At 35.9% G+C, this 26764-nt stretch overlaps 1 protein-coding gene across 1 annotated transcript in view; it reads right to left on the minus strand.

Annotated features, from left to right (window-relative positions):
* LOC124286648 (neuron navigator 3-like) overlaps nucleotides 1-26764 on the minus strand; it is a 543359-nt gene that overhangs the window by 82000 nt on the left and 434595 nt on the right.

Below are 26764 nucleotides of genomic sequence, written 5' to 3' on the forward strand. Positions count from 1 at the left end.
TTAATGTAAATGCATGTTGGTTCAAAATACACTGGTTCTCCTGCTCAAAACAGATAAATTGCAAAAATAATTTCTCAACATTAAATTGTCCCTCTGTTTACCAAGCTACCCTCACTGCAAAATTCAAATTTCCTTTTCAAGTCAATATATTATGTTATTTCCGATTCCATTGTTTTGGTAATCAGTTTTCCAAAATGCCAGGTTATAAATAATGTCAGATATGTAGGGCAAAGTATAATCCATCAGTCATCAGGGTCCTACTCAGTTCTGAAAATCAATACCCGCCTCACAACAGAATATGCCTATCAGCTTCTAGTTTTAAGTAGACAAAATGTCCTCTGCAAGGCTTGTAAGCAAAACCAAAGCACCAGTCATGAAAGCCCAGTTCTTCAGAATTAATCAATTTAATTCCAAAAGTTTGAAGTATAGTGCTATCAATCATGACACTGCTGAAAACTGAAAAAATCCAAACAAATAGGGATTTCCGAAAACTTGCAACCATGACTAAAATTCTGAATACATAAATCATATTCATATTCATGAAATAATGTTTTCCTGAAGAAGATTCCTCTGAGGCTAATATTTATCAAGGTTACAACTCCAAGCAGAAAAATGCATGGCATACTTGGCATTTTGCCAAGAAATCACGCAGTATCTAAGAAACTGATAAACTCTGAGCCAAATTTTCTGACATTGGAAATATATTTCTTTTCATGACATAAACATTATTTATATATGTAAGAAAAAAGTACATGAAGATAATTGAGAAACCTGGTTGTTAACTGCGTGAAATTCCAAGTATATGAAATGAATAGGATCTTAATTAAATGAGTGAGTGAGTATGATTTTACACCACTTTTAGCAATATTCAAGCAATATCACAGTGGCGGACACCAGAAATGGGCTTCACACATTGTACCCAGATAGGGTCTCGAATCCAGGTCTTCAGCGTGATGAGCGAATACTTTACCCACTAGGCTACGCAGCTGCCTCTTAATTAAATACTATGGAAACTACCGTATGTATACTGAATACATAGCTGAACCTCTGGTATGACCCATAAATGCACAACAGGTGTTGAGAAATTAGACGCCAGTTTAATGAATGAGTCAATCAATAACATCATCACACAGGACACATGTCAGTATCACGTCCATTGAATTGAGATACAATGAAATGGACAAGCATGGCTGACCCCAGTCTTCATTCATGAATGATCAAGGAAAAATAACACAGCTGTTCAAGCATGTATAAAGTTGTTGGAAAAAGTGTAATGCCCTTTGTGATATGGCTTTTCATTTTCCACAGAAATCAATAAATGTTGTTGAAAATATATGTCCAAATGGGATGACTCAATACATTTACAACACATCATCTGTATCCCAAGAAGTACCTACAAGAAGTACCTACAATACATCATCATCATCATCATCATCATCATCATCATCATCATCATCATCATCATCAGTATTTGTGTATAGTGTTTCCCTTCCATTATTCTTTCTTCATATTTGTTTACTTTTTTGTTTATTGTTAAGAGATCAAACTTGAAAAAATTCATGAAAAGACAGTATGGGCATACCTTTACCATAGAAAAACACTTTCTTCCACTTGGAAAGCATAGGTTTAAATCAGGTTCTTCATTACCATATTGATAGAGGTTGATATATTCCACACAGATTATACAGAAATATACAATCCTAATATAACAGAAAATTATGTATTTCCTTGATATACATTTGTTCTACTGACACATTAATCAATGATTAATCAATGAGACAAAATGAATGACAGAATGACCTATAAGAAGGCATAGGATCAAGATAGCCATATGGCATAATTATATTTTCTAATTAATGTGTCAATCATATGAAGATCATACGAAAATATTACATATTTAGTAGTCAAAGATTGACAGAAATAGCCTACTACAAACCTGTGGGCAACGTTCATAGCCATCAGTAGCTTCACTTTCCTTTTACCAGCACTGATTTGAAAACAAGCACCTATTGTCTTTATCAATAACTACTTCAATAGGCATTGTGCATTTCCTCACGTACATTATCAGTCGTGTATTTATCAGTATAAACACTACACACCCAAAATGTCTAAACAACATCACAACTTTCTTTCAAAATCTGAAAATATTACTTTTAAAGCTATTTGATTGACATAATGCTTTAAACTGACATGTGGAATAAATTTGAAAGTGACAACTTTAAGTAGAGGCTGTTGACATAAGTACTTGATATAGATACTGCTCAGTGACCTCCCACACCCTAAGATAGTCAATGTTTACTATCAGAATACTGATAAGGGAGACCTGTCTATGTCCTTTACTTGGTGTAATGTCTGTCCTACTTGTTTCAAGTTTCTGGATAATTATTACTTCTTCATAAGGCCTTGAGTCGCCACATTTATGTTAATACCCGTGAAGATCCGGGGTAGAATAGGTCTTCAGCAACCCATGTGCTTGCCATAAAAAGGCGACTATCTTGTCGTAAGAGGCGACTAACGAGATCGGGTGGTCAGGCTCGATGACTTGGTTGACACATGTCATCGGTTCCCAATTGCGCAGATCGATGCTCATGCTGTTGATCACTGGATTGTCTGGTCCAGACTCGATTATTTACAGACCGCCGCCATATAGCTGGAATATTGCTGAGTGCGGCGTAAAACTAAACTCACTCACTCACATTTATGTTAAAAGTACCTATTTGTGTTGTGTGATCAGTCTGTCTCAGAGTCCCTGAACATCATCATTTCCCCTACAGCCTAGCCCTCGTAACAACGCTGAAGCCTTAAATGAAGCCATCCTAGACTGAATCTCCCAACACACTGGGGCTCCTTTTCAAATTAATTGGGTTTATTTGTTACTATCAAAATTACATATATTCAGGACTATTGTAGGATGTGCTCTATGGCACATATGATAAACTGAATTGCCTGCATGTTGTAGACTCTTGTTATTGTTGACCCATAAGTTTCCATGGACAAGTCCAAATTGAGACTGACGTAGTAAAATATTTGTTCAGAAGAATAATCTTGAAAAACAAAATCTTAATACGAATGTACTAAGGTAGTATCTTGTTGCATGGTTATGTTTGATGATGATGATGATGATGATGATGATGATGATGATGATGATGATGATGGAAATAACAACAATGGTGATGATACTTTAAGGATGTAATGATGAGGAAAACGATTATATTTCTGAAGATGTTATTGATAATATAAATAATAGATGATGATGATGATGATGATGATGATGATGATAATAATGACAATGATGATGGAAATAACAACAATGGTGATGATACTTTAAGGATGTAATGATGAAGAAAACGATTATATTTCTGAAGATGTTATTGATAATATAAATAATAGATGATGATGATGATGAGTGCCATTAGCATCAAACCATATATAACATAACAGTAAGTCACCATACATTCAACTGCATGAAATATACATAGACTATCAGTGCAACAGAATACACAGGAATCAAAAGGGATGAAAGAAATATCCTTGACATGACCTCATGAAATGTCACTTTAGAATTTCAGTGAAAAAGTATCTAAACAAAAGACGTAAAGTCCTATACCGCTTGACTGCTTTATTCAACTTGAATAGCCAATTCTCTTGAGAACTGCTCAGCTCAGCAAGTTCCCGGGGAAACAGTGCAATCTCATCAAACTCTAAATCTCTTTTCTCTATTATGCATATAAATCTTTTAATGATTCATGCCATTCTTCTAGAAATGTACAACAAAACGAGCTTCAACAACACTTATTGCACTAACTACACACTCAGAAATGAAATCAAACACTCAAAAGCATTTAAATTGACTAATTTTGAAAACATTGTTCAAATGTTACAGAAAAATCATTCCACAAAGAAGAAAAGAGAAAAATGTCTCCCCACTCTCCCCAAAATGAGTTAATCCATTTACGCAATAGTCTGCTCATCACAAAAACAATTTTTTCCACAATTCCGAAATCTAGACAAAAAACATTATCAGATAATGAAATCAACACAAGTAACCTCTAAGGAAATATATCGAATTGCCAGAACTTAGAGTACTTCAGTTATCAACATGAAATATACACACACAAATACAACATGGCCTGAGAACTGATCAAGCCGTATTGAGTTAGACAAGACTGTGCCATGATCACAGATGATTTCCAATATACTGATATCGGGGAGAATAAGTCATCAGTTTCAATCAGTTCCTCAATGCCAAGGTAGGGAAATCAATGAGAGATCGTCAACACATCCTCCCAACTGCCCTCACATCCTAAACAATGACATCATACTATATTAACGATATATATTTAGAACAAGCGGTGAGTCAGAACAGGGAATCATTGATTTTTCAAACTGCTCTGTTTCCTCGTCTTGGAGGATTCTAGGGTCAGTATGTAGTCACCAAAGGCTTATCATATGTACAAGCAAGTCAAAAATATGATAGCTCATAGAATCATCCTACATATTTTATACATTATATTGAGGTCAGAATTGTTTTTTTGCCCTACAAGATTCTAAACTGGAAGAGCTCAATTCTGAGATGTCGAAAATCAAACCGATTAAATACATTTATTTTATAACAATGTTATATGAGATTTGTTGAACTTGATACAGGCTCCACGTTGTCGGATGTAGGGTAAAATTGATTGGAGTTAAATCCAGTTCAGACATGCTCCACTAAACATGAATGTCAGCATCGTACAATATTTAATTATTTAGCTATACTGTCACTCATCTGCCATTTAACATAAAACTGTCAGTTATATATTATTAAGTCCGTGACTGTTATAACCTTTATGTAGATCCTTCCCAGTTAAAAGATTTGGTAGTCTAAATGTGCATTAACTAGAGTGGCAAAACTTAAGTCTTATTCAATAGCAAAATACAAAATTACTGACACATGTAAATAAATTTACATCTGAAATGAATGACTGAAATTTGGTTTATACCAAACTAAGGGTGTTATCTTTCCAACAGCATCAACCTGATTAACATATATGATTATTGAATTTGTAGATAAAATCTTAAAACTGTATATCAATGCTGACCTAACAATAGTTGTCAGTGAAACAAGGTGAACAAATTCTGGTTATGATTCGACATCAGTAAAGTCCCTGAAGTGCACTTGACCTTAACCCGTGGCAACCTTTAACTGTTCAGATCTGCACAGTAAACCAGTGGTTGATGTGATGAGCATGTATCCTTACCATTGGGGAATGTTAACACACTATACAGATGACACACTAGAACCACACACAAGTCCTCCTGTTTAAGTCACTTCCCATGACAAATATTGAGCCACACTTGCGTCAGCTGATGCATTAATTTCAAGATTTACAGTATATCCATTTCAGGCATTACCTTGACCTTTTGTCCTTGAATCATTTCAGGAAAACCAACACATTAATAATTAATAAGAATGTAGACAAGCCATTGCAAACTGAACCACTAAATGACAAACACTTATTTTTGCTTCTCATAAATGACTCAAAACTGTCAATAATTATTCTTTTCTAAGTATAGGAGCTCGCATCAAACAACTCAGAAAGAAATTAAAACAATATATTCCCATTTCCTGTCAGCTAGATGCATAAATATCAAAGTAAGCACAATTCCAAACTGTCCATACTTGCACAGCGACTGTCCAACAAACAATGGTCCTTACACTCTGCAAACTGACAAATTTGATGGGTGAATCCTGTGAACCATCGCGATGTTTTGCAAGGCCCTTATAGTAATGCTTTAGCTCTATCAGACAGTGCAGACAGACACTAAATATTTCTTTAGCCAAATATATCATAAATACTTTCCAAAATCAATATGACCCTTTCATAAGTCATAGTTTAGTAGCGTTGTCTACTAGCCAAACCTTTGAACAATATTCAGCACATGCCACATTACATCAGCTTGGTGTGGCCATCCCTGGCCAAAGTGTTTGCGGTCTCAACTGCTTACCACTCTGAGGAAACCCACAAACACAGATATCACACTCACAAACCTTGAAACATAATCAGGGCCAACCAAGATTTGAATTATGTATCATAGTTTCCTGGAGTACCCAAGGGATGCAACTCTGCATGGCAGATTACAGCACATTAGATCACTGGGCCAGCCCTTTTCCCAACAAAACTGAAACATTCATGTAGCTAAGAATATATTTTCAAACAGCGATACTAGCACTGAAGCTTACATGTTCATAGGCTCTTTAGAAAGTTATGGTTTTATTATAAATATTTTAACATTATTTCTCCTTTTGGTTGCTGGGTTTAAAAGGCTCTTATCAGCAACACACTTATCACATTTGACATCAAAATATTGTTAAAGATAATTACAATTTAAAAGAATGCCCATCGGAATGGATGAGCTTCACAAATTCAGTTGGGTATAAATCTGGCCGAATTGTGTTACTGCAGCTGGGTCAGTTTGAGGATCTAGGACAAGTTTTAAAATGGGAATTTTTTTTCGATTGATGATTGATGATTTCAAATCACCGAGAATGAATTAAGGAAGTTGAAAAGCCTTCACGAAATCAAAAGGACTGGTCAATTTAGATATCTGATAACAGATGATTGGTTAAATTTCCACAAATTTGCACAAGTTCACAGCAAAGCACTCTCTTAGAATCACTAAACACGGACGTTTGTGACACGCTTGTTCAGAAGTCATCAATCGATCAGCTTGTTGGATTAGAAAAATGGGACGAAGGAAAAAATTCAACAAAACAGACGCCACAAATGAAAGTCATAGGAACGCTGATTTGAGGAAATTGAACCAAGACTATTTGTTTTTCCAGCCCTCATAAGCAGGGGGTTGAAATGATAGCATTGTAATAATCGCAAGCCCAGCTGGCAATAAGGGTTAGAGGCATACCAAAACGAGCATTTCACATGCAAGACAGCACATGTCAAGGCCCAGATGAAAATCAATTGACCATTAGCCATCGATTCATGCCACCAAAAAATTCCAAGAAATTTTGCCTGGACAACACATTTTCTCCATTTTCGTTGAATTTTGGTCCAAAGGGATGCTTTTCATGGTCTATTGAGAGAGAAACATCTATTACTTCAAGCTGAATGGTCTGAAATCTGTGTAGGGCTGCACAGCAATTCATTTGTCAATTGAACCAGGAAAAAGGTCCATGCTTTCACGTGTCTAAATCGATAGACAATCACCTCTCGTCTCACGCTCTGAACCAATCGTCAGAGCATTGGTAAGAAATCAAAGAATCCTTTCTGAAAGCCATTAGCTTGTAATGTGGTGCTGAGTAGATTGGAACAGGGCGTGTTGGATTGCAGACAACTTGTTGAACACACCTCAGAGTTAGAGCATCTGCTGCTTGTCGATTTCAATGTACGCATTGATGTAATATATGTCATTAATCTTGTCAAATGTAAGGACTCAGTCAAACTTTAAAAATCTCAGTTACACTGCAGACATGAAAATACTGACTTTGTTGAAACAATTCTGAATGTTCAAACTACTTTCACACACTCATATTCAAAAAAAGATACAATGTCACATTTAGTTTTAAAGTATCATAAATGTGAAAAATTATGAACTATTGTATCATTAAATCAAACATTACACATTTTGAAATAAAAGGTAATGGAATGGTGTGTAGAGTATTGACATATTCATAAAAATGGTCAGTGTTATATGCATGACTTTACACCATTACTGCTCACCATTACACTGATATAACACCGGCCTCAACAGAATAATTACAAGACTGCAATAAAGTGTAGAATACCTCACTGATGACTGGCAAAAGAACACTTAACAAAGAAATGTTCCTATATCACTGAATTAATGAATATCATTTCTACAGCAGACTGACTCATCCTACTTTATATTTATACATGTATATTGCAGCATATGTGTCACAGAAATTCTGGCCTTGTGTTGCATATCTACATATATGTGTTAAAATATATCTGGCCTTATGTGATATATGGACATATGTGTATATGTGTGTATTTTTTACTTGATGTGGTATATGCACATATGTGCATATGTGTGTATGTTTGACCTGATGTGGTATATGGACATATGTGTATATGTGTGTATTTTTGACCTGATGTGGTATATGGACAAATGTGTATATGTATGGATTTCTGGCCTTGTGTGTTTTTTATAAGTGTGTATGTTTCAGGTTTCATTCTGCTCTTCACAATACATAAACCTTGATGAAGAAAATAGATATTATGCAAATGTTATAATATTACTTGACATAATCAACATTAATACAACCTTGAAAGCTATTTGCATTAAGCTGTGAGTATTTAAGTATTTCTACATACATCATTGTGTTTAGTAAAAAATAATGCCAAAAGAACTATTTAAAAATCTTCCAATTTCCTGATAATCTGCAAATCATTATTTTTTTAAATAACATTCTGTATCAACCCCTTCAATAATATTTCAGATAGAAATATGAAGAAAGAAAGAATCAAAATAGAACTAAGTATCAGGTGTCCTTTTTCCATCAATAGAAGATGCAGTACATCCAGCTTAAACCTTCAAAATTGATCCATGTACATTTTGTTAACCTTTGAAATATACACATATGCACATTAATAATACATGAAGTAATGAGGTCACATTCACTAGCTACTGGTTGATGATTTCAAATCCTGGAAGTGGAGGATTTCACACTCTACATCACAGCTTATGGGAATGAACCTGGCCATGACCCTTGTATAGAAGAGTAGGACAATGGCAATGTATCACTAAGGGTCAAATTGACATATCTTCAATATTTCTTGCTCCTGATCTTTTGTGAAATCTCAGCATGGAGTTGGTGCCAGTATGGACAAGTTCTGTTCTCATCAATAGTTTCTGGAAAGGCGTACATACCTAATTGATATTGACAAACTCACTGGTCTATTTATACCCATCTTTTGTTCTGATGTTGACACGTGTTGTTATATTGATGTCACACATTCCAGAGGGATATTAATGAGCATGGATTGAAACGGACACTTTCTTAGAAAAGCCAAAACTTTAGATTATGTCTGTGAATTTGATTAGATTTTGAGAATTTTACTTCTTATAAAATTCTCATGTGTTTTCTTCTTTTTCTTGGTTGAGGTAACAATTTTGCATCTTTCATCCACGTTTGATCCTGGGGCTATATTCAAGTGGTATTACACCAAATTGAATTTAATTAAATCAATAACATGGGGGAAATTCATCTTTTTAACATAACTTTAACAAAACAACTGCGATAGTCACTTCATATTAATGAAACATGCATACTTCAAACGGATTTGTTCAGATGGAATTTTCCTTAAAATGGCAAAATTGACTTAAATTGTTTTTTTCCCCTCCTCAAAACCATTGAAGAAAATCGATATCCATATATAAGATTAACTAGGTCAAGACTTTTTATCAAAAACAATTCCATTGAAAAATGAAACCCAAAGGAGCGCTAGGGGCTTATTATTCCTACAAAATTGGCAACCTAGCAGATTATCTCCCTTTAATCAAATAACCTGAGCCTCATGGGCACATTGAAATTCCTCCCACTAAAAGAAATTATTCTCCTTACTTCTTTTACAACAAACACATGTGGCACTGTGCTTTCCCCAGTCTTCAAATGGTCTTAACAGGAAGGTAATACGTACAGTTTTGTCATGCCATAGTTAACAGGTGATCTTTTCAACTGTCGTCAACTAGATTCGAAAATACCTTTATTACTAATCTACAATGAAATTGACATAACATCATCAGAGGAAACAGAGATTATAAATTTACCTCAGATTTAGCAGAAAAAGGAAATTGTCCATTCAGCCTAAATATTGGTGAAAATCTGTGGATGTTTTTTCTCTCAGTCACAAGGGAACCGACTGGAATGTAACTGTTAACTACACATGACTTTCAACAACTGTGGTCAATTGATGCCAATGACATGAAATGGATCAGATTCCCCCTGAAGCCTTCATGTTGTTTGTTCTACACTGACATGGCAGTCTACAGCAAACCCTTCCATATCCACTTTTCCAAAGTAGATATTGTAAACAATACCCATGTGCTCCTACTTTCCCTCGCCCATTACACTGACCTCTGATGGTCTGTAGGTCTAAATCAACAGATCCAATTTAACCTAGATCGGATATCAACATGAAATCTACAATGATGTATTTCCCTTATCCCCACATCTCATGCAATAGGTCTGGAGACAACTGGCGTCAGTGGGATTTACTGTATGCTACTTTGACATCTTGGCAACTGGCAGATCTAACCCAGATAGCAAACACCTTGGCAGTCATCTTGTCCTACATTGCACCCATGAATGTTTGCAACATTAGACTGCTTTCTGGTAATGGACCAATTTCTGGCAGACACATAGATTACCCATCATTCACAGCTCTAAGGGGATTGATTTTAGAACTATCATGCATCATCATTAACAGTAGCAAAAGATGCATCGGACGTTGACACCTTGGTGTAGCTGGGTTAAATATATCATGTACACATTTACCATGAGTTAATCTGAGTGGTGTATAATGTTGGAAGAAATATGACCAAAAAACTTGATCTGTTGCAATATAAATTTCAAATTTCTGACAATTTTCTGATAATTTAGTGTATAAAGGTGTGAAAATGGAACACCATTAATCAGTAAGGTACCAGATAAAAGAACTTTCTCCAAAATGATCTCATCAAGTAGAGTCTGTGGTCAGCACGGCGCCATGCATGTATGACGATATCCTCACATCCACCGATCATCAACACAGAGAAAAATGCAAAGCGCCACCTGCATGTTACTCCTTCAATCTGTGCACCGTTTTGATCCTTTCTATATCAGAGCTGTCTTACCATGTTGCGGAATCACTAAATCATTTATACATGAACCATTTTTTATGAAAGAGAAAAAACAACAAAAAGTTCATTAAGTTTCCAAAGAGTTTGCCGACTAAAGTGAGTTGCTCTATGAAGACACTTGCCGTTATGCCTTTTTCCAGGTCAAGGTTATCCCATCATGCTGTGTAAATAAATAATTTGTATATTTTTCAATTTTTGAAGTTCAACACCACCCATGCCACAAATGTTCAAGTTCATCGATCATAATAATCTCACGTACATTATGAATACAAGAACATGTAACATGAAAACACATATCATTTAATGTAGCCAACTAGACTAGACTTCAACTTCTTAGTATACTGCTGGAAGTCAACATGTGGTCCTGTAAGTTTTTACCTGTACCTGCAAAGCATTTGTATTTTCCAGACCCTGAAAACAAGCACGTAATCACATGCACGGGGAAAAAGTCATTATGCACAGTCAGCATATAACCTGGTACAAAAACATTAGCATCTTGTGATGAGCCGATAGCTGTACCCAAGCTCTGTTAAACCCATCATTAGTCAGTCCTACAAGGTTTAGATTTAAATCAGCAGCTGCCAACCACACAGCAGTGTTTACCTAATGTTTTTTGGGCCTCCAAAATTTGGTGGTAAATTTATTTTATGTGTGCTGGTTTTGGAAGAGCTTCACATTGTTACAAGATGCCCCAAGATCTATGACTGTTTTTGCAAGCCATTGTATATTTAGGTAGTTCAGAGATTGTGCCGAAAGCCATGTGAGAAATAGATTAGAATATTAGCTCAGAAATTGCTGACACGTTTTAGAGCTTCTGAATATAATATCATAGTATTGTGTACTTCACCAAGTGATCCAGTAAATAGGTTGATTGCTGGATCTAGTTGAATAGATCCAGTGGTCTAGCCAGTAAATGGGTCAAATGGCAGATTTAGTAAATGTGTCAACAGCTGGAGCCAATATAAAATAGGCCAATGGTGGAGTGAGTGAGAGAGCTTTACATTATATGCAGCAATATTCTGGTTATATAGCAGTGGGATGTAAATAATTGAGTCTGGACCAGACAATCCAATGATCAACAGCATGAGCATTGATCTACGCAGTTGGGATATGATGACATGTGTCAAACAAGTCAGCAAGCCTGACCACCCAATCCTTTTATTCGCCTCTTACAACAAGTATGGGTTACTGAAGATCAATTCTAACCCAGATCTTCACGGGTTGCCAAGTGTTGGAGCCAATAATGGGCCATGTAGTGAAGCCAGCAAATGTGTCCAGTAAAGGATCTTGTAAATTGATCAAGTGATTGATACTATAAAGATTGTCCATGAGGTGAATGGAAATGTTGACCTTGTTAAACTTTCAACTCACATTCCTCAGATAAATCACAACAGGATCTGTGTCTCATACAAGTTTAGCTTTATCATCGGATGTTGGCAGAATACGAGACTACACCCAAAGTGTCACAAGTCAGAAACGTATAACATTTCAGATAAACTAGTAAATATGGATAGATAGTGTGTTAAGATCAAGGACCATAAAAAGGATAATTTTGAACTCAGTCAGCAGATTCTAGCAATGCTAAGGGAGTCAAATCATCAGAGTAAGCAAAACCACTTTTGAGTAATTAGGCCTGACCGTCTGGCCCTCGTCTGGCCTTAATCCAGTTGCTACTACAACAGGGTGTAATGGATGAATTTGATGTACTTCAATTCTGTCTCTCATACTCCCCTTTCATGGCAGGTACAAAAAATGTCTGTACAATACCAATTAAAAATTGTGTCAAATCAATGCAAAAAAGACAAGACTAACATTTTGAATGAGATTTAGCATGTATTTTAGAAACAAAGACAATTGTGGATAAACAACATTTTAAAAACAATTCAGGCAATGTGTTGGCATAGATTTTAACACACATTTACTGTCAACCTATCCTTGTTCATTACACCAACTCAGAAATTCCACTGAAATATATATTATTTATCGATATAACATAAAAGTCCATCACTACCTTTGTTCTTGAAACTAATAATGCCCCTAGGATGGAAAGAATCCAAATATGGATGATTAAATTGTTATGATAATGATTGTACAGATCTGAAAGCTAAGCTTATTTCTCCTTGTGTAACTTGGTCACTGAAACTAATAAAGAAACCTATCTGCCATAATTCCTGTGAGCTGACATCTCCTCAAATCCACGTAACTTAATTACTGAATCAATATAAAAGCACTTAAAATCTGTACACATTCAGCCACCTAGTTGTCTGTCAGTATCTCAGTATCAGCATGTTCTGTGAACAAACACAATCAGCTGGGACAGAGATAATCTCATTTACTGCACTGCTTCATAGATGGGGAACATGACAGTGAATCCAGATCTACCAGTAAACATGATATTGGGAGAGACTTTATTGTGACATATAAACTACATCAGGGGAGTCCTGGAGGATGTTTGTCTGTTTCAGCAGTGGGGAAATCTACAAGGATGATCATTTCAACAGGAAATGGGCTGCACATAACATCACCTCACCTCACTTGTTACTCCGCTTTCATCTTCTATAGTGTACACTGTTATTTGAATACGACAGCAGAATGGTCAGATATAATCTATGTATTGTGACATTTAGAAATTTGTATGATTGTATGATTAATTCAAGGCCTTTGCATCTGAGATACATTTAGATCATTCCAGTTTATCACATTTTAAGGACTTTTGAGGCAATTAATTGATTTCTAAGTATGCCATTTGTTTGGATGTGAAGAAACCTTGTAGATAATGGTAGCACCATAGAGACTGGTGACCTGGACCCTGGTATGAAAGTAATCTTAGAAATTCATTTAAAAAACAATTTATTTCATAAATATAACAGGCAAAATAATAATAGAAGAACAAAATCAGAACACCTTCTCATTTCAACACTGCAACTTAGACATAATGATATTGGAACTGACACAATCTCATGTACAGCAATATCTCACTGATGGAAAAGATGGTATTGCCTTCAAACCTACCAGTGAAGATGATATTGCTACAGACTTTGTGGAGGGAATATTACAATATCTTCTGAAGTATTTTCAATATTGCTATTTTCTCCAAATATCAAGGTCTATCAGTGAGATCTACCAATCTCATCCATCTCCGATGTCCAGAAGACACCACAGGCGCCACTTACAAGATATGGCTGACCACACCATGTGTTATTGTTTCAGGAATCACTTGCTCTACCAGAAAATGCCAAATGCCCAAAACAGAAGCAGCCAAGGCATATTTGATATGTGTCTACATACTGTATAGCTTATAGGTTGTACATTTGGGAAGTTTGGTCTGCAGGATTCTTGATGGAATATGCTTTGAAACGTGTTAAATGACGTTAATTTTGAAGACTATATATTATTTTTGTTGATATTTTGTTTCTCTGCTGTTTCATATTATCATATCAAACACAGCGTTGACATATAACACTGTACAGACTTCAACATGACCATTAAAAATGGTTATTAATGGTTCAAAATGTAGCACCTTTTTAATCACAATCACTTCCTATGTTCTCCATACTATATTCTAATGGTATGGGAATGTTTCTTGTTACGTTTATATCAAATATTTACAAAATAGTATTTACAACTTTACATCATGAAAACAAGGGTTAAGCTTCATGGTGTTCACCTTTTAACCTAAACATCCTGGTTCAAATCTCAAAAAGTAATACATGGCGTACCCCAGTCACATTGCTGGAACATTGCTAAACATGATGAAAACACTAAACACAAAACTGGGAGTACAAATTCCAACAAATAACAACATGATGAAACACTTTAATACAACTCCATGTTAGTCTGAAATAGCTCTCAACAGGTTCCACATTCTCAAATGGTGTGAAGCTATCATTACTACCACAGTCACTTCTGTTACTAAAAGCATCAATTAGTTGATTGCACAGCTCACTGACTCAGTATACAGTTTCTCACTACATTTCACATGTAAGTGATTTCAGTCTTTGATACATCAATAGCAGCCATTACCACAAACATTAGGGGCAATAATCCCCCTATTTCACACCTCAGAGTTCACCAGGTCAGATATATTCACAGCAACACATGTATCTAACATTTAAAGTAAGGAGTTGACAAGGTTTTATCTCATGATTCAAAAGCCATCATCATCTGTGTTTGTTTGATGTTGCATCTTTCATCATCAGGAATGAGAATATCACAAAACTATTCATTAGCAAAGATTAAACTTGCACATGTCTCTAAAGAAACTATTATTAGTTTACATTTTAAGAGAGAGCTGTCCATCTAAAAGACTAATATTATAGGTACAGTGTGCGGATCTAGAGTAGCCTTTTATCAGGACAGAATTACCTAACAATAATGGGTTTAGTTTTACGCCGCACTCAGCAATATTCCAGCTATATGGTGGCGGTCTGTAAATAATCGACTGGACCAGACAATCCAGAGATCAACAGCATGAGCATCGATCTGCACAATTGGTAACCGATGACGTGTGTCAACCAAGTCAGAGAGCCTGACCACCTGATCCCATTAGTCGCCTCTTACAACAAGCATGGGTTGCTAAAGATCAATATTCTAACCCGGATCTTCACAGGTTAGTTCACCAAAACCTTGAAGCTAGACAGATATGCAAAGCTTTATTATTGAAATAACCCTTTAAGATATAAAGCAGTTTGAAATGTAGAAGTGATTAATACAGTTGAATTCATATCAAATTATTTTCAGACCCAAAGTAAAAGCTTTCCTACATACCCCAGAAGGAACTGCTTCCATTCCCTACCACACTTCTGTGTTCATCTGGGCGATTTGGGAAGAACATTTACTTATCACAAAGTCAAGGTAAATGTCATCCATGTTGTTTTATGAAAACAAAATGTCTAATCAAGATATATATTTAGAAATGCCTGCAGCTTATTTAAGTATACTTCTGTCACGGAGGATCATAACACAAGCTATGAAGAACACCCTGCAAGGTTGAGTACCAAAATAATGATCTTAATAAATGTCAGATTTCTTTCAGCAAATATTTCTTAATATGTGTGGTTTACAAGGTCATAATGTTCATCAGACAAACACTCCTACATTTTGTATTATTCTTTGTTTTGCATTAAAAGGCTGATCATTGATTGTGCTTCAAAAACATAGCACTCAAAGCTGTTCTGTGATTAACCCTTCTACAACTAAATAAAACAAAGGCTTGTACAACAAACACACATAAACCAAAACCAATATTTTCAATGATTCCATTCACAATCTAAATATGTCCTCTCAAAAACAAAAGCTTCAGAAAAAGTTTGAATTGCTGGCATAATTTTCAATGATTTGTGACCATATTATATGCAGAAACAAAACAGATTTGTTATTTTGATAATTTCACACACATTTCAAGTTCCAGCTTCACCTGTCAAAACATACAACAAACCTGCTAATGAGATAACATGGGTCATATGCAGATTGCAGAAACCTACAGGAAACATGAAATATACATGGCGTTCAAATGAATTGGCCAACATCCTGCTGCTCCAGCTGGATGAGTCATAGCATTCAGCTGTCAATCATCCCTTGGGTTACACTGCTCTTGGATGCTATACACAACACATATGTTTATTTAGGCCTGAAATGTCCCACAGTTTCAGGATACAAATACATCACCAGCCCTTATCAATTTCACCCATCAATAAGTGATCGGGGAAATTAACTCGGGTGTAATATGTTTCATATTGAAGCACCAGGTTCACTTGATATTGATTAGCTTGTACATTTCAGGATCAGCTGATCAATAGGTAGCAACAGGAGTCCAAAGAATGTACAGTGCTGAAGATACTTGGCATCTCGGTCTCAATTCTTCGATGTTCTGGCCATTCTTAGTTCACCTACAATGGTACATAATCATGATGTGTGGCATTTCTTTAGACACTTGGCACTTTGGCCTCAATTCTTAAATGTTCATGTCATTCTTTGTATTGTTTGCTTTTACAATACTTTTATCAATATTCTAGCTATATCATGACAGTGGAAAGCCAAAAGGTGTTCTATTTTTCTCATTTGGTATATGATAGTGGATGATGACTTAATTTGGTTTTCCGGAGTGGTGGTGGAGTCTAGGTCTGTTCCTAACATGGGTAGAAAGTGTGAAGCCCATTTTTGTTACCCTTCTCTGTGATATTGATGAAACATTATTAATGCTACAAGCAGTGAAATAATTTATTCCCTTAATTGTTAGTTTTATATTGCTTTAGCAATACCATCGATACCAAAATTGGGGACACCAATCAGCTCTGCTTTTAGCAGAGGTTTCTTAGGAATATAGAGTTGCATTACTTATACCTACACCTGGAGAATCAAACCATAGATTATGGCTTGGCATGCACCAGAAGACCACCCAGTATGCCCATGATATAACACTCAGATGGTGAATAACATAGTGCATCTGTCTGTCCCTGGGGATTGGCTGTGTGACAATGAAGTTGCATTTTCATGGATGCCTCATCGGACAAAGGAGTCCGTGTTGAGATGGTTTAAGGACATAGTGATTAGTCATATATCCTAGGCTGGGTATACAGGGAAGGACAAGGATATGCATAAGACATTAATTGTTGTAAATGACCTGTCACAAGTCACAAGGAGAAAGGGGCGAAGTGAGATTAAAAGGCCATATCGAAGGTAGAGCTAAAAACATAAATATAGTGGCTATAAGGATGAAATGACATCAGTCAATATATCAACGGGAAGATACAAGGGTATGAAAGAATTGTTTGAACTCATATGTAAAAATATAAGGATGTAAAGTAGAGCACAATTACTGGAGTGGAGAAAGCAGCTATCTTTCATTCTGATGTTGCAAAAGGCATCAAAAATATTTTTTACCTTTCTTTATAAATATGAAAATCAATACACATGTCATAACCCAAGTTGTTTAATGTCATAGAGATATTGATTTCTGCCATAACAATACTTTAATTTACAAAACTAAGCAGAAAGCAGGCAGGTTTGTCCCTATGTTACTCCTGCAGCTATATGAGCAACAGCACAAGCTAATGGAAGTCATCCCCTCCCATGTTCCACCTGAGGAAATACCACACAAAAGTTCACCAATTAACAGTCTCCAGTCTCACAATGGTATGCATTCTAGCATATCAAACCAATGTACCATTTAAATAAAATGAAATAAACGAGAAGCAGTATGAAATTGATTACGCTTCCACATTGTCAATTTCGCATGGCCCTTCACCTCACTGGTTCCTGTCCATTATACTGGTAATCTGAAGCTGCAACTTACAAGAGTAAGTGACCTAGGACTACTGGAGCAAATGTAATGCCCATGTCCATGCATATATCCTCCATTAGCTAATGAGACACTAGAGGGTGAGCCTGTCTCGAGATGAGCTTGGCGAGGTATTGTTAGTGTTGAGGGGGGACAAACTAAGTGCCTCCTCATTCTGAAATGGACATGGTCCTTTTTTAGATCTAGACATTGTCATGTTCAGCATGCTTGTCTGCAGAAATAGATTTCATACATTCTCGTTATGTTATCAGTTTGACTTTTGACATTTGAGTGATTGTGGAAGTGAAACTGTATGGTTGTTAAACATTTAAGGTCAATTATGCAAGGTCATAAATTATGGATCATAAATCATTCACAATGGATATATTTTCCCCTAATTCCATCTTTATATATATTTGATAGCAATCTATTACAACTTTGGCTTAAAAAGCATCTTTCCTATTCTGAATGTATGCAAGGCTGAAAAGGCACTGATGAGGTGGGCGAGTTGAAGTGCAATTTAATGCCTCATTCAAGATTACTGCCCTTACATTGCAATGCGCATGTACGAGTGCATGTAGCGGCTTGCACTCATCTAGATAAACCCTGGGTTAATAGAAGCACTATTGAAGAACTAAGCTATACTCCCATGGACACTTCAGTGCTGAGACTGGCAAGTAGTGTACTGTATATAAGTAACAGTCAGATATGAAAGAATGTTTACTTTTTGTGATAAATATTCTGGCATAACTACAAGGCATGTATAGAAAGACACACAGACATTTATGTATATAAACAAGTCACAGCTGTTTCACACAGCACTTGGATTAACCCGACACAAATATTTAGCATTCATGTCATGATACTACTACCTTCAACCTAACATGAGGTCTGGGTCACCAAGGGAAATAACTCTCAGCAACAAAACTGATAGGTGTGGGTCACCAAGGGAAATATGTCTCAGCAACAAAACATATACTGTTATGGTTGCGATGTTGTCCTTGTCTTTGTTCTCAATTTCAGAATAGGTTTAAGACGGTAGGAATAAGATAACTGACAAGGAACCAAAGTATCCTAATCAGTTTTTTACCTATTTGATCTGTAGCATGTTAACCGTAATACCATACATGATAGTTGGTAAGGACTATGTTCATCATAGGTTCCAGTTTCAATAGATAATAACTTCAGTAAAAGTTACTACACCAAAAATGTGGTGATTCATTGTCAGGTACTCAGGAATAAAATTAACAGCCCTGCAGCCCGACTCACAAAGCATTCATTGCGCTCTGACACTCATAACTCTATCGTGTAACAGGCTTACGAGCACTTTTTGGATCAGACAGATGACGGTGTATTTCCAGTAAAGGTATAATTTAGTATTTCTGTCAATGTGACACTTTATTGGTCTATAGGTGTGTAAATTGTACTGATGAATTATCTCATAAACTGTTCCCAATCAATAGATGACCTCAGTTGAAAGTCAAACTCTTCATTCCAGCCACCAGATTTCTACATATGTGATGTTTTTCAATCATTAAAACATCAATATGCTGCAGTTCAAAACTTTGCTTAACAGACATTAATTTACTTTTGAAATTGATTTCCAAGGCCCTCTGAGAGTCTTTCCCAAACCAATATTGACAAACTAGGGGGTAGATGAAGTGTCTTCAGTCTTCTAATTCCAATTTTAATTTCAATAAAAAGACATACAAATACGTCATTGAGAACCTAGACAGAGGTTTACAGAAAAAGTACTGAAATGACATCATGTCTCAATCTCCTGATGGCTCCTGGACAAACTCTAAGATCAGTCAAATTTCAATATTGAACAGAAATCATCTTGGAAGCATTTGAAAGATTATGGAAAGGTTTCTCATCAAACGTTCTTCAGACAGGCTTCGAATGTCACTGAATGGAAATACATTGAGAATCTTTGAACAATATAAGCAATTGTGGTAAGTGTGGATATACGTGAAGAGGCATCACTTTGGTTCACAAGTAAATTGAAAGTGGAAAGCCATGGCAATGATATTGATTTCCTCGGCTAATCAGAAAAATGGAGAGTTGAGAATAAAGTACAAGAAAGTAGAAAAGTTGTGCTTTTTTCCTGTTTTCAAGGACTCGATTTGGTTGCAGACTCATAAGAGACTCTGCAGGTTGTATACAAAGTACATGAGATTAAGTATATGGCGGATTGTGGCAGATAGAAGGGAGGAATGTTGGAAAAGGATTATGGAGGAATTATGTTGTAGCTGAAAGAGATTTATTACTGAGTGAGTGAGTGAGTGGGTTGGTGGGTGAGTGGGTTGGTGAGTGAGTGAGTGAGTGAGTGAGTGAGTGAGTTAGTGAGTGAGTGTAATACATGTTGACCAATACGTCAGCTATATCATACATGTCGGGCAGAATTGCCCAAAGTTGATGAATTTGACAGGTCACTTAATATTTAATTCATTTCTAAACGAACATATAGTCTATTAAATATTCTATTACACCATACATTTTCATCTAACCAGACACAGGTACCTACAAATGGTTTTGATGCAGATATTCTGCAGTCACGACGGAGGACTAATTTCACATGTGTCAGCTAAATGGAGGAAATGAAGAACATCATATACCACCGTGGTGGAAACAGGCACAGGTTGACCTGCCAATGATCTTCAACATGAATCATAAGTTTAGACTCATGGCATCAAATTGCTGGGAATATAGTGAAATTAGACCCACACAAACATACAGAAAACATTGCAAACCTTGGCTCAGTTCTATAGTGGAATCCAGCTGTAGTAATGAGAGCGGTGAGGTAGCTTGTGACATCACTGTCCAGTGCTCTGTCCCCTAGGTGAGGTGAGGTGAAATTGAGTTTAACGTCGTGCTTGAGAATATTTCGCTCATATGACGACGTGCATGCGTGTGTATGTGTATGTGCGGCTGCTTGTACTAGCCCAGACTTAAGCTGGTTTTATAGTGCTAGCTCACTGAGATACCATGCCGCAGTGAAGCATGAATACCCCACGCAGACACAGTATATTGACTCCCGAGCCGACCAGTCCTTGTTGTACCCATTAATGTCGAGCACCAGGCAGGGACCAACAAGTACCATATTTTAGCGTCTTTTGGTATGACGCGGCCGGGGATTGAACCCGTGACCTTCCGCTCTCCAGGCGGACGCTCTAACCACTACACCATGGAGGCGGTCCTGTCCCCTAGGTGGTATGATGCATGAATAGAATAGCTGGAGCACTGCTTCATGTTCGCTCGCTCACTCACTCACTCAAAAACAAAGAAGATAAATTACTTACAATAATCATGTCAAGTGTCAGTTTTTAAAATATGTCTGTCTGGTACTTAAATAATCAATCTCCTTCCCCCTGAACCCAGGCGCAAACTGACTGAACATGCTTGCTAATTGATGCTATGATGTCAAAGTGGCTAGTCAGCATTGCATGTGAAATGATTACTGAATCTATTAACGCCTGAAATTGTTAAAATAGGAAGACACTTGCCTCTCCAAGGGGGGCCAGTGTGCTTTGTATAACCCTTGCTCTATGTTACACTTCAGAAAATTTAATTATAGAGGTATTTTGTGACACAAATGAATAAAAGTCAGCACAGTTCAGATAAAAAGTCATCAACTGATCCATGATTGGTTTAGAATAAAACCTTCTTGCAATGTTTTAATCAGCTGAATCTGAAAAATTTTAAGCAGCTGTTTCCAGCTTGATCTGTGCCTTGAAGTTGACTCTATTATACAAAAGAAATTAGCAAAATAATGAATAACTTACAAATGGTTTGCACTAAGTGCATTCAATTGTGAAATTCATCTATTTCAGAGGACAAAAGAACTATGACGTCATGCAATGGGAATTTTTTCCTCAATACACAAGAGAAATCTCTCATTTTGCCATAAATAATAGATCTGCAAACAATGCATTCGAATGGTGAAAGCAAATAGTACAGCATTGTGAAAATTAAACACACAAACTTTTGAATTTGTCAATATTCTCATTTAAGTAAAGCCTTTGTTTCAACTCAACTGTGACTCAAAAGGACCTTGAACTTGGACCCAAATGACAGATCCTCCTTTTTGAAAAACTTAATCGTTCACTTCTTTCATTCAAACTGATCGTTTATTGTCATTCAGACACTGTTTGGGTCTGAGCCTGGGGTCCGTTCTTCAAGGAGCTTTCTTTGATGTGACATGCAATGCATGTGCATTGATTGAAATTGTCAGCCCTACACTTTTCTTTCTGTGAGTAAACACAATTTTTTACAAAGAAAGGGCCCAGGCTGATAAAACCACTTCAATCAACAAAGAAAGATTTGTTAGTATCACTATCAATTCCCCAACAAATGACACTACATGGAATGAAGACAGAAGCTAACAATTGTCTAATTTCAGTCATTTCTGATTGATGATATGTTGAAAATTGATACTGTCGAGAATTAATTTTACTGACTTTAAAAAAATGCACATCACATGAATAATCATAATAATTTCATTCAGATAAATAAAGAAAATACAGAAATCAAATTATTTGAATAAGTATCTACAGAAGCATATGTTAATTTATTTTTTTTCATTTAACATTGTTAATGATATACAAACAAATGACATTAGCAATCATAATTACAAAATCAGGTGTTTCATTTTATACCAAAGACAACAGAGGTAGAATAAATTAGAGAAAAATGTTTGAGCTACAATAAATATTGAATCATGTTTGCAGCAGTGACAATGCATTTCCTTATCCAGTTTGTTGACCTACCCAGACAATCAATTGTCTCTCTCTACTCTCAGATAGGTGCACATCAGACTGAGTCATAAACGATGACTGATACTTATTGGAATGCCTATTTCAGAAATATACTATACTGGTGTATGTTGCAATGAAATGGACAAAGGCATGGTTTCATATTCACTGAACTTTGTTTTTCAGAAATGAATTAACATTTGGAGATGATATTAATATGTGTGCTTCAGAAATCAATAGTCTATCTGTAAATTGGTATATGTATCATGAAGTAACACCATCCGAAAACAACTACCATCATCACCATCATCATCATCATCATCATCATCATCATCATCATCATCATCATCATCATCATCATCATCACCATCATCATCATCATCATCACCATCATCATCATGCTGAATGTGTATGGCATAGAACATATGGTATATTTCATTCAATTATTTAATTGTATCCTAGTTTACTTGATATTTGTATCATCAAATTGCCACACTGTTTATATCTCAAAACGGATCATCATCATCATCATTATCATTAAATGAATGTATGTTGTTCTTGAAATCATTCACTTCAGAAGTAAACAACAACAACAACAGCAGCAGCAGCAGCAGCAACACAGCCTTGTTGATGCCATCATTAGATACAGCATTGCTATCTTCATCTTCATTATTAAACAATTATTTCAAGCAAGCACAAAAAATACAATTTGTGCTGAAAATATTCTAAGCCCATTTCAATATTTGAGGAGTAAAAACATGCTTAAAACCAAATCCTGCAAACATAAATCACTGCTGAAACAATGTTTAATCCAAATATTTAAGACCATCCTTGAGCTGCACATTTGAGCCAATTATATGATTCCCTGCCAATCATTAGATCAACTGCACCCCAGGGCCACATATATAAGTTTCAACTGACACAGGCAAGCCAATAAATGACACAATCGGGACAAGAATAATTGTGAATTTTGCTGTTTCAATGTTTAATGTCAGAATTTATTCATTTAGGGTTTTAAAGATGATAATAACTAAATGATAAATTCATTTTCAGTTCTGTGTCCACAAGATACATACACATCAACTAATCTTATGAGACTTCTTTTCTTGCATTAATGTAAATTCCACATTTATCTATATACTTGATATTGATTACATATGATAAAAGGTTTTTCTAGATATGAATGCCAAGTATATATATATATCTGGTATGTTTATTTGAAAAAAAAATTAATAATCTGGTATGTTTATTTGAAAAAAATATAAGGTTATAAGAACAGTTAAGTTATTTGGTTCAATTACACTAATATCCCATAGGTTTTTCTGTGTGAATGATCACATGGGTTTGTACATATGAGTGCACTGACAACAATACATTTCATCATCTGGTAGATATCAACAACTTCAGAATGAAATCTACCAGCGGAAGTTGCTCAACAACACCACATGACTGTTGACATAATAGTTTCCACACAACCGGTTTATTTGAATTTAAACTTATACAGTTTTACTGAGATTTGTGGATAATTATAACTGTCAAAATAATTACAAAATTCATGATCCAAACATAAAAATATAAAAAAAACTCTTATAATAATTTTTCATGCATCTATTAGCACATAAATACTGTTCAAAAACCTTAATTAAAAACTCAAACTTTCCGCCACAAGAGTTTGTTCTGATTGATTTTCTTTCTGATCAGCTTCTGCTGAGTTCTGAAAACCTGAATACTGTTTCAACCACTTTGTCCACAGTTCTGACATCAACTTCGAAACAAAAAGTCTCTGTAAAACAGGTCAAGATGACCAGATGTTCCCTCAGGGAAAATGACATTGTAACCTCAGTTCCTTTAAGAGATTTCAGTCATATTCATACAAGAATTGGTTCTGTTTACACACTGTCGATAATAACAACACAAAGCTTGCTGTCAGTCAGACACTGCAATGAAGAGCTGCACTGGTCACTTCTCCAGGACAAAAGACCAACTATTCTTGATTACAGCCACACAAAGCTAATTTTTCCTCACAATACACAATTATTGATTTTTTTCACAATAAACAGGAGTGAATTTGACAAAAACCATGGAGACTGAAGGGTGAAGTCCGTGCGCATCACTACAATGTCTGCTTCATTTACAAGGTCCGTTTGATGAAGGTCGAAAAAGATTCATTCCAAGGACTATTAGCATAAAGTTACAAAGATCCTGATTTTATTTGGCTTTGCTTGGTTGATAATTATAGAATTGGAATTTCACGATTTATGATTTTCGATAAACCTTTGGGCATGAGACTTTGTTGTGGGTTGACATCTTACATTTGCATAATCCAAATGATTGATGTTACACATGCCGATACCCCTGACCTCGAAATGACGACACACAGACGACAAGCCATCATTTGAATATCTTTGATGTGATTGTAAACCATCTGTCCAAATCTTGGACAACATATCTTTAAAAACTTAAATCTCATCATGTTTATAATTTGAATATTTTCGTCTTAATATAATTCTGATTTATTGGGGTTTTTTTTGGTGAAAATGACTTCCACAGATAAAAAAACAACAAAACCAGCATACAAAATATATTGATTATCAATGAAAAAACATTCATTTACAATATTTTCTGAATTATGAAAAACATTTTATATAAATTTAAAGGTTCAAGCATTTGTTTGAGAGGCTGTTACAGAATTAGTAAGGACATCGGTAAACAAGCATGAGAGATAGAATGTATAAATGAAAAACAATAACCATGATGGAAGGAACAAAAAACATGAGTCAGGGAATATGTGAATGATTCTATTTAAAGAATACACAACTAAAAATACAGTAAGAAAGGAAAATATGAATGAACACTCAGTGAGCCATTGGATAGAAAGATGGCATGAAAGAGGAAGTAACGTAAATATACCATGTGTCACACACACACATACATAAATCTACACTTCAAGCCGTCACAGGTAACATGTGTCACATCAATACCTGAGCAAGCCTAGTAATATAGCCACTTTCATCAAGGATATATATTGAAAACATCATTTTAGTGTTACAAACCATCACTACGATTTATAATTTTAAAATATTTTTTTTATCATGTTGTAACAAATGACATACATATATGTTTATATATATGCAACATGTATTTCGTGTCAATATCCTGACCGGAGGTGTGGAGCAGTCATGTGAAATGTAAACAAACCAACACCAATGTACATCAGTTTCAGACTGACACGGACATGTTTAGCTTTTACTGATTTCAATAAGCCTACCTTGGAGAGAATTTAACTCCCTGCTGTGGATTGGCATATTGTCGTTTTGAGTCAAATGTTCGTAGAAATGCACCATTTGTCCTCATCTTTCCCGTTTTCCCGGTACGGGAATACCCGACACTTTCCGGAATGGTATACATAGCCTTGTCACTATTACACATGTAAGTGCATAGATCCAGAACCGATGGCCTCAACACCAAGTCAGTAAGCCAAGAGTTCCAGCTCTCCCTAGCCACAATAATCCATAGTCAAGCCTGCCAGACACTCTGTGGCAACTACGAGCAGCCATTATTAAAATCTAAGTCCACATGACCATTTTTGCCAGGCTAGCCCCGGCTGGCTCACGCCCTTTGTTGTGAATGAAGACTCAAAATTAATCTATGCAAATCTGTCATCGCACTTGGACTGTTCCATTATAGAAGAGGGGAAAACCCTGACATATTCCAAATAATCTATAAACAGAAGATGGAGTCCCCAGCTGCCTGACTCCCCTCAGCTCACAGTGAGATCAATAATGTAGAACGCTGGGACCAGCAGAACTGTTAAGTTGATATTCAGGGACAATGCGATGACATAACTCTCCTCTGGAGCGAGAGATGGAGG

Source organism: Haliotis rubra, unplaced genomic scaffold, assembly GCF_003918875.1.
Source record: "Haliotis rubra isolate DU_JTF1 unplaced genomic scaffold, ASM391887v1 Scf389, whole genome shotgun sequence".
Classification (NCBI taxonomy): domain Eukaryota; kingdom Metazoa; phylum Mollusca; class Gastropoda; order Lepetellida; family Haliotidae; genus Haliotis; species Haliotis rubra.